Source organism: Erinaceus europaeus, chromosome 10, assembly GCF_950295315.1.
Source record: "Erinaceus europaeus chromosome 10, mEriEur2.1, whole genome shotgun sequence".
Classification (NCBI taxonomy): Eukaryota; Metazoa; Chordata; class Mammalia; order Eulipotyphla; family Erinaceidae; genus Erinaceus; species Erinaceus europaeus.
The window spans coordinates 108578743-108590069 of record NC_080171.1 but is presented as its reverse complement, the minus strand read 5'-3'; positions in this window follow the sequence as shown (position 1 = coordinate 108590069).

Genomic DNA, 11327 nt, shown 5'->3' with positions numbered 1-11327 from the left:
GCTCAAATACAGAAGGTTACACAGGTCTTCATACTTGTCTCTCTTTTTCCCAAGTGGGGAAAGGCTCTGAGGAAGCAGAGCTCCAGGACATATTGGTGGGGTTGTCTGTCCAGGGAAGTCTGGTCAGCATCATGCTAGCATCTGGAACCTGGTGGCTGAAAAGAGAGTTAACATACAAAGCCAAACAAATTGTTGACCAATAATGGACCTAAAGGCTGGAATAATGCAGATGAAGAGTTGGGGGGGGGGGGCTCCATTTTGTAGACAGCTAGTAGGCATGCATTTAACCAGGTATGCCACCACCCACACCCTACAATCCACGTTCTTAACTGCTAATAAAAAGCAGCCCTGGAGATACTGCCTGTTAGTATCTATCAATTATCTATGAATTATTCAAATTCAAGGAAATGCTCTGAAATGAAAAGATTTTTTTGGGGGGGTGGCTAGGAAAGAGAAATTGAAAGATGGGGGGAGGTAGCAAGAGAAGGGTAGACACTCAGAGACCTACTTCGTTGTTTGTGAAGTGTATCCCCTGCAAGTGAGGTGCCAGGGCTCAAACCTCATACCTTGTACATTGTAGTATGAGTGCTTAACCAGATGTGCCACTACCTGGCCCCAAATACTAGTTTCATTATTACAAAACAGGGTGGGTCTGTACACCTAAATGAAAAGGGTTTCAGAGGCAACATATTTTCTTTTTGTGCAAACATATCCAGTTTATGTGTCTTTCAATATTCTTCCATGTGGTGAATCATATTAATCAGTCACTGATTTGAACAGGATACAAATCTCTACCTGAATAGGCTTCCATTTCAAAAAAGGACAAATAAATTACCTCACATGTTACTATCAAGTGACTATATAGCATATTTACATATAGCTTCCTTGCAACATGTACAACTGGTAAAGACTACAGAAAAAATATCTCTTTAAAAAATTTAGCTATTGCTCACCAAACTCAGCAACAAAAAAATAAATGATCCCATCCTAAATTGGGGAGAGGATATGAACAGAATATTCAGCACAGAATAGTCAGCACAACCAACAAACATGAAAAAATGCTCCAAGTCATTGATTGTCAGAGAAATGCAAATAAAGACAACAATGAGATACCACTTCACTTCTGTGAGAATGTCACCCATGAGAAAAGGTAACAGCAGCAAATGCTGGAGAGGTTGTGGGGACAAAGGGACACTCCTGCACTGTTTGTAAGTTGGTCCAACCCCTGTGGAGAGCAGTCTGGAGAACTCTCAGAAGGCTAGAAATGGACCTACCCTATGACCCTGAAATTCCTCTCCTGGGGACATATCCTAAGGAACCAAACATACCCATCCAAATAGATTTGTGTACACCTATGTTCATAGCTGCACAATTCATAATAACCAAAACCTGGAAGCAACCCTGGTGTCCAACAACAGATGAGTGGCTGAGTAAGTTGTGGTCTATATACACTATTGGATACAACTCAGCTATTAAAAAATGGTAAATTCATCCTCTTCACCTCATCTTGGATGGAGCTTGAAGGAATCATGTTAAGTAAGATAAATCAGAAAGAGAAGGATGAATATGGGTGATCTTACTCATAAACAGAAGTTGAAAAACAAGAACAGAAGGAAAAACACTAAGCAGAACTTGGACTGTAGTTGATGTACTGCCCCAAAGTAAAAGACTCTGGGGTGGCAAGAGGGTTCAGGTCCTGGGACATGATGGCAGAGGAAGACCTAGTGGGTATTGAATTATTATGTGGAAAACTGAGAAATGTTACTTATGTAAAAACCTTTGTCTTTTACTGTTGACTATAAACCATTTATCCCCCAATAAAGAAACTAAAAAAAATATTTATTAATAAGAAAAGGAAATAACTAGAGTATCATTCCATCATATGCAGTGCCACTCTGGGGGCCCCATACTATAGAGTCCAATGTCTCAGCCACTGTACCACCTCCCAGGCCACAGAAAATTATTCTTTTTTCTTTAAAGATGTATTGCACATGGCCTAGACATGGTGTGAGGATAGTGTTGGAATCTCAGGTATAAGGTCCAAAGTCTGAACCCCAGCTTTCACGTATGTAGGAGTGATAGTCTAGTATTCTCTCTCTCCCCTATCTGACACTAATAAGTAAATACATATATCTTTTTTGAAAGATATATTTCATGAGAGATACTAGAGAAACACCCTGGCAAAATAGGTACAACAAATCAAACTGAACACTACATGTTTCTAAGTTCAGAGCTCTAATATTGTATCACTTTCCAGCCCCCCCCCCAAAAAAAAGTTTCTTACAAATTTCCTGTAATAGTAGAATTGTATTTCTGTAACCAATAATACAACTTAGAAAAGGACTCAGAGGTCAGCTTTTGGGCTGAGTTTAAATGTCTTCAAAGGCCAAAATGGAGACCCCCCAAATCTCATCTGCTCTATTCTTACCTTTAGGTTCCTGATCATTAAACAATTTGTTCTGCTTTGTATCTTAATTCTTTTCAGCCACCAAGTATCAGATGCTACCATGATGCCAACATGAATCCTCTGGCAGACAACCTCACTAAAGTGTCCTGAACCCCACCTCCTCAGAGCCCTATCTGACTAGGGAAAGATAGAAACAGGCCAGGAGTATGGATCAACCTGCCAGCACCCTGCTCAGCAAAGAAGCAATTACAGAAGCCAGACTTTCCACCTTCTGCATCCATAATGATCCTGGGTCCATGCTCCCAGAGGGATAAAGAATAGGAAAACCTCCATTGAAGGGGATGAGATGTGGAACTCTGTTAGTAGGAATTGTGTAGAATTGTACCCCTTATATCCAACAGACCTGTTGATCATAATTAAATCAATAAAGATATATATTTTTAAAGGAATAGTACTTCAACTGTGTCTTGCTTATGGTTTTCTCAGACCACATATATTCATCATAGCTATGCAGTCATGTTACTTAACCAAAAGACTTATTTATTTATTTTTTATTTTTTACAAGGTATTTTTAAAATTTGTGATTAATTGTGGTTTTACAAGATTGTAAGATTGCAGGATATCATCCCACACTGCACCCACTACCAATGTTCTGTGCCCCACCCTCCCAACAACAACCACCATAGTTCTCACAAAGTATTTTTTTTTAAAGTTTGTTTAGGGAGTTGGCAGCAGTGCAGTGTATTATTAAGTGTGTGGCAGGAAGCGCAAGGACTGGCTTAAGGATCCCAGTTTGATCCCACAGCTCCCCACCTGTAGGGGAGTCACTTCACAATCGGTGAAGCAGGTCTGCAGGTGTCTATCTTTCTCTCCCCCCTCTGTCTTCTCCTCCTCTCTCCATTTCTCTCTGTCCTATCTAACAACAACAACAATAAAAAAACAAGGACAACAAAATGGAAAATAAATATATGTAAAATTTTTTTTTAAGTTTGTTTACTTTTTTTTCTTTCTGCAAGTTCATGTTTCAGTCCTCTAGATTCCACATATAAGTGAAACCACCCAGTAGTTGTTTTTCATCTCTATTTATTTCATGAAGCATGGTCACCTCCAATTTCATAAATTTTTACCCCAAAGGGCACAATGCCATCTTTTATGATTACAGAGCAGTATTTCATAGAGTGTACATCCCATAACTTCTATGTTCAGTCATTTGCCATTAGGCAATTGGGCTGTTTCCACTCGTTGGCTGTTGTGAACAATGCAGCCATGAACATACATTCCTTTGAATTGGTGTGTTCATGTCTATAGAGGGCTTTTTCTTAAAGTAAGCATATCTTGCGTGGTCTCTATTTAACAAAGTACCCCTTTTCCTTACACATTAGACATACAATCTATACAATCTTGACTATTTATTTAGTTATTTATTTATGAGACAGACAAACAGAGCATCACTCTGGGACATGGAATGTTGGGATAGAACTAAGAACCTTATACTAGAGAACCCAGAACCTTATGCACCGTGCCACCCCTGTGTCCTAATAGACGTTGTATATCCACAAAATGTAAGCTACAGGGAGTCGGGCAGCGCAAAGCTCAAGGACTGGTGTAAGGATCCAGGTTCGAGCTCCCAACTCCCTACCTGCAGGGGAGTTACTCCCCCTCTCTGTCTTCCCCTCCTCTCTCCATTTCTCTCTGTCCTATCCAACAACGGTGACATCAAGAACACCAGTGATAACTACAACAATAAAACAACAAGGGCACCAAAAGGGAAAATAAATAAATATAAACAAATAATGTAGGCTACAGGCATATGAGATGACAGTGGCATAGTCCTGTTTCAAAGAGCTAACAAGTCAACGAACAGGAGGTGGTTGAAAACAAGCTTGTATGATAACCATGAGTTACATTCAAAGAGGTAAAGGTTTAAAATATTTGCAATGACCTCTTTCTTTTTTCTTTGTTATTTGTGATTTCACAGTGTGTTACACAACTATAAGATGTCAGGGGTATAATTTCACGCACACATATGATGTGTGTGTGTTTCCACTCCCTTTACTCAAGCTCAGTGCTCCTTCCAATAGCCACTATAGTCTTCACGGAATCCTTGAAAGAGTTTCTCTACCTTTTTTCAGTCATCTATCGCTCATAAGTGCAATGGCCTCTTTCTTCATGGTGATCACTGCATCTGGTCTGCCCTAGAGGTTCCCAACTGCTTGACCCCCATTATCAACACAAAGATGTCAAGCAGAGGGCCACCACCAGAGGGTAGTGTGGGGATGTCACCCTGCACATGCTCAATTTTCTGGTCTCATCATCATTCTGAGATGGAGAGTTAGTTGCAAAGCAAATTTCAATCAACAGCATCAATAATTCATTTGCCTTCATTTCAGAAACAGAGCATGTTACTTCTACAGCAAACTGCTACAGCTTCAAATATAGACTGGGGAAAAATGAAGTCCCATGACCCCCCCCTACTGGGTTGCAAAATTTGTATTATCCAAACCAATCCAAATGATCCAAATCAATCATTGTTTTTCTCATGCTTTAAAAAAAAAAATCCTAGTCCTCAACAGCATTATGCTCTGATTGTATCAGTCGTATTAAATTATTTTATCATTTTGATTTAAAAATGAAAGAGTATAAAAATAATGTCTTTCCATTTATCTCATTACTTAATTTACTGTAGACTTCTGTGGATATCTCTGATTGGTTGGACTCATGGAGTAAAAGAATCTTTAGTACAGAAACAATGGCTTCACTAAGTGACCAGTGGGCAATTCTGCCTAGGGTTTCTCTCCAACAGAAATTCCCTGGATAAAAAAAATCAATGTGGCTTGAGAGAAAAATAGCAATTCTCTAGTATATTAATGAAGACTTCCTCTATCCTGTCTGCCATTTGGTTATGGGGGAAGACCATATCTAGTCACTAGTAAACGGACACTAGAACATGAGTTCAATATGAGATTGTTTCTCCATGATTTCAATTAAAAAAAAAAAAGGTTGAAGCCATTTGATTATACATACCAGCTAACAGTGCTAGATGAAATTAAAAAAATAATAATAATGATAGCAAGATCCTTGCCAAAATGCGTTGAAAAGAAAATTTCCTTTCAGGACCCAAATACGGCAAGGAACTTTAAGCCATAAAAAGCCACCATGGTTTGGTATCTGGTTTCATTTTCCCCTGATACCATATGGAAAATAGTTGAGTTCTGTCATGACTTAATAGAAGTGGTAAATACTAATCTTAAATTCTAATTTGTGGTAACTGCAAGAAATGTATAATTTGTGTGCTTTCCTTCCCCAAAGAGAAAAATGAGATTTTAATATATGTAGCTAAATTTCACCTGAGAGATGGAATATATCTCTCAGCATATAAATTGTACTTTTAAAGCATTAATAACATTTTTATTAAATAATTCTAAATTGTTTGATAGTCAGAAAGCTTCTAAATAAGTCCTTAGTAATGAAGACATGGACTAAATCGGTATTGCTTCCCGGATCTTTTAGAAATTCTTTAGATTTTTGCTAAAAAATAGGGTATAAATTTTAAATTATTAAATAATGGTGATTAATTTTATGTCTATATCTTTATGACTATAAGAAAACAAAGACCAAGATTTTTTGTTCTTGTTTTTAATTTTTTAAGTAGTAGACTAATACAATTTTGACATTTGTTTATAGAAATTTGATAGCAGAAAGATTAATATTTAACATCTGAACTTGCAAAAAAAAAGTCCAGAAGTAAGCAAACTGTTTCTAAGGCTTGTGAGAACTATGGTGGTTATCTTTGGGAGATGGGACAGGACAGCAGGGACACACAGCTTTCATGGTGACAGTATGGTAGGGAACTATACACTCTAATCTTCAACTACTGTAACCCACTGTTAATCACAAGTAAAAAAATGAAGAAAAAATTAACATGCATCACAGAATCAACAGTGTGCTCAAGATGTTGTATTGATTGTAGAAGAGCGAAAGCTTCACATGAAAGAATTCTAGAAATTCTACAATAAAAAGTCAAAGAGAGGAAATAAGGGAAAATCAGAAAGAATCTTGTACCCCAGCTCAGTCATTACAAGCTGCATGACTATGGAAAAATCACTGAACCTCAGTTTTTAGACCTAAGAAAGGACAAATAATAATCACAATCCTGTCTGTGCTGGGATGTAACCTAACAAGATTGTCTTCTGAAGCAGAGAACTAACTTTTTTTTTCTTGCCACCAGGATGAGTCCACTGCTCTGGGTAATTTTTTTCTCCCACATTTTCTTTTTTATTTGATAAGACAGAGAGAAATTAAGAGGGATAGAGAGGTAGAGAGGGAAAGAGAATAAGAGAGATAGTTGCAGCAAGGCTTCACTGTTTTTAAAGTCACCCCCCCCCACACACACACACACACACTCCAATATGGGGAAGAGGTCCTCTGACTTTTGAATTTCCTGGATGTTTCTGCCTGAGCCTAATCACCCATCTAAGACAATCTCCTTGAAGTTCTGCTCTCTAGTTCCTGTTCTGCCCTTGACTATCTATTGACCAGATCTCTTCTCTGGGACACTGCTGGCTAGTGATCTTATACCTGAAAGGTCTTCTTCCCAGCTTACCAGCAATTTCCTGAGGTAGTTTCTAGTCACACTTGTGTAGTACATACATATCTGCTTCATTGTGGCCAATAAGGGAATGGGTACAGAGGAGTTACTTTCAGAAGTCCTTGCAACTCAATGAGAGAAGGGTCTAGAACCTAGCATTATAGGCATCGGTGCTGGTCCCACACCGTTGGCCTGTATTAGTGCTTCAAAGACTCTGCAAACCTGCTCTTGCCCAGTCATGTCCCTGGGAAGATAAGGGCAGAAACAGGGCTGGCCAGCCAGCTGGTTGTTCCATTCTCCCACATCCCAGGTGACAGAGCACATATTCCTTCTGTTATTTAAATGTTGAGAACCATGGGGCCAGGTGGTGATGTACCTGGTTAAGAACACACATTACAATGCACAAGGACCAAAGTTCAAGCCCCCAGTCCCCACCTGTAGGAGGGAAGCTCCACAAGTGGTGAAGCAGGGCTGCGGGTGTCTGTTTCTCTCCCTCTTAGTATTCCCCTCCCCTCTCAATTTTTTCTCTGTCTCTATCCAAAATAAAAAAAACAAATATTAAAAATAAAGTTAAATATGGAGGAAAACACCCCCCTCACACACACACACATTTCTTACACCATTTCTACTTCCAAAGCTCTCTTGGGCGGGGGAGGGGATTGATAACATAATGGTTAGGCAAGGACACTCTCATGCCAGAAGCTCCAAAGTCCCAAATTCAACTCCACACACCACCATAAACCAGAGCTGAGCAGTGCTCTGGTAAAAAAAGAAAAAACACAAAGGAACAAAACTCTCCTTAGCCCTTTAATCCAATAGATGCCAACTGAAGGCAAGACAGTGGTTCTTCTAAGAACCATAGTGTGCCAGTTTAAATGCAGCCTCCTCATCTTCACTTTCTATCAGCAGGGGGAAAAAAATAAAGACCTAAACAAAAGAATCAGGTAAAAACTCATGTTTTAGTGGCCCGGGAGGTGGCGCAGTGATAAAGCTTTGGACTCTCAAGCATGAGGCCCTGAGTTCAATCCCCGGCAGCACATGTACCAGAGTGATGTCTGGTTCTTTCTCTCTCCTCCTATCTTTCTCATGAATAAATAAATAAAATCTTAAAAAAAAAAAAACCTCATGTTTTAAATAACCTTGTCAAGACATTTCAACCTAAACTTGAGATTCCAAAGCACACGTGATACTTGAGGGAATTCTAGGTTTGGACATTTCTTTTCCTCTCTAAATAGAGTTAAGGGTAAAGACCAGATGCCCAGGAAGGCTGAGAATATCCAGTGTTGCTGTCACTGTCTCACTGTCTGGGACTTGAATGCAGACCACAGACACAGCTTCTCCACAGTCACCCTCCCCACAAACAGCCATTTGGGTAGGCGGTAACCCGAAACACATGCTTTCAAGCAATTGACAAGAGTGCAAATGACAGTCAGCTACACAAATAATTTGCCCCCACCCTAAATGTTTATCAACTCCCTGCCATGGCCACTTCCATTTATAGAATATAAACGATAACCGGGGTCCAGAACAGGTGGCAAGGATGGTGGGCGATTAGAGGGCCTCCCTGGGAGGTGCTGTTTGCTTGTCTGTGGGTGGCCTTCCTTCCTGAGTCCAGTGCCCACATGAGAAGACATTGTAGAAAGCCTCCAATTTAGGAGATAGCACTCTGTGTTGTCTGTTTGTGTAAAGTGCTGTCCAAGTACAGCTGGCTTTGCTTTCTGGCCAGCAAACATAGCCAAGAAAGGTTGAAAGTTCAGCTTCACCCCCCCCCCCCAACATAAGCCCTCCCTCCTCCTAGTGTTGGGCAAACAGTCTTTAGTACTCATGTTCCATGAATTCCTTACGAGATTTGATTTGAGCTAAAAATGCTGCTGTAACTAAGGATAATCAGACTCCACTCAGGGCACAGGAGCCAGAGTGAGCCACTCAGTCTGAGGGAAGGAAGGAGTGCTTGCTGTCAGTGCTTTGGTTCTCTGAGATTTTGTTTCTTGCAATAAACAAACAAGTAAACAAGCAAACAAATATTTTTTGTCCATCTCCCAGAACAGTTCTTGGTGTGACAGACCACAGAGTCATCAGGCCCTGGCTCCCTTTATCATTTATCATCACATTGCAGGAAAGACAAGGTTCTTCAGCTTCAGTATTATTGCCATTTCAGTTTAGAGATGTCTTTATTGTGGGGGACTGGACTGTGAATTACAGGATGACTAAGAGCATCCCTAACTTCATCCAGAGGGGATGCAAATAGAACTTCCCCCCCTTAAACAAAACACCTCCCACTCCTGAGATTAAAGTAAATGCCTCCAGATAATTACTTGGGGGAACTAAATAAACCCCAGTGAAGACCCACGGTGTTAGAGTTTATGACACATACAAACTAATCAAACACCTGTACTAGCCTAATAAAATAGGAGAGATTAAAAAACTTGATGTTCCAGTATTTACAGTCTATGGTGATAATAATTTTTATTCATTAAAATAATGATGATTTGTCATTATATATATATATATTTTTTTTTCACCAGAGCACAGCTCAGCTCTGGCTAATAGTAGCTCAAGGAATTGAACCTGGAATCTCAGAGTCTCAGGCATGAAAGTTCTTTTATACAACCATTTTGCTATTTCTCCAGTCCTACATAATTGAGAATATTCCTAACAAGTACACTGATAAAATATGCATTAGTTTCTCTAACCTCAGCTACTATATGGAAAGAAGTTCCCATTATTATGCTCATTTTATTTTTTTATTATTTTTTAATATTTATTTATTTATTCCCTTTTGTTGCCCTTGTTGTTTTATTGTTGTAGTTATTATTGCTATTGTCATTGTTGGATAGGACAGAGAGAAATGGAGAAAGGAGAGGAAGACAGAGAGGGAGAGAGAAAGAGACCTGCTTCACTGCTTGTGAAGTGACTCCACTGCAGGTGGGGAGCCGGGGCTCGAACCGGGATATTTATGTGGGTCCTTGAGCTTTGCGTCACCTGCACTTAACCCACTGTGCTACAACCCGACTCCTGCTCATTTTATTTTTTAAAAGTTTTATTATGTTTATTTATTTATCGAATAGAGACAGCCAGAAATCAAGAGGGAAAGACAGAGAGACTCTTGTAGCCCTGCTTCACCATTCACAAAGCTTTCCTTCTGCAGGTGGGGGCCAGGGCCTCAAACTTGGGTCTTTGCACATTCAACATGTACCCTCAACCAAGTGCCACCATCCAGCCACTTATGCTCATTTTATAAATGAAAAATTTCAGCTTGGCCCAAGAAGACTGTTTCCCAAAGAAGTTTCCTTAATATTCTCTGACTACAAATCACTTCCCACTCTGAAATAAAAAGAATGAGTTAAGGGAGTCTAGCGGTAGAGCATCGGGTTAAGGGCAGATGGTGCAAAGCACAAGGACCTGTGTTAAGGATCCTGGTTTGAGCCCTAGGCTCCCCACCTGCAGGGGAGTCGCTTCACAAGCATTGAAGCATGTCTGTAGGTGTCTATCTTTCTCTCCCCTTCTCTGTCTTCCCCTCCTCTTTCCATTCCTCTCTGTCCTATCTAACAACAATGACATCAATAATAACTACAACAATAAAACAACAAGGGCAACAAGAGGGAATAAATAAATAAATACTTAAAAAATTAAGAACAGAATGAGTTAATACTACTCAGCTGTTAAGAATAATGAATTCTCCTTCTTCATCTCAGGTGGAGCTTGAAGGAATCATGTTAAGTGAGATAAGCCAGAGAGAGAAGGATGGATATGGGATGGTCTCACTCAGGGACAGAAGTTTAGAAATAAGAACAGAAAGGGGAAACACAAAGCAGAACTTGGGCTGAGTTTGGTGTATCATCACACCAAAGTAAAGGACTGAGGGTGGAGGGGCTGGGGAGAGGGGCTTTCAGGTCCTCTTGCATGATGGTGGAGGAGGACCTAGCCTGGGGTTAAGAGCGTTTTTTAGAAAACTGATAAATTTGACACATGTAATAACTGTTCTTGCTGTAAACCATTAATTCTCCAATGGGAAAAAAAATTAATAATGAGTTAAAGAATGGAAAGGCATTTGGATCACAGGTATCACAGGATAGGGTTTAAAAGTTAAAAGATTTTAATGTCCTATTAATAATAAGAACATGAAGAAGAAGAAAAAGAAGAAGGAGGCGGAGAAGGAGAAGAAGAGAAAATAGTAAAAGCAAGTTAGTACTTAAAGATTAGTTGGTAGGAGCATGATGAGCAAGTTGTTAATATTTTTTAATATTTATTTATTTATTCCCTTTTTGTTGCCCTTGTTGTTTTATTATTGTTATTGATGTCATCACTGTTGGGTAGGACAGAGAGAAATGG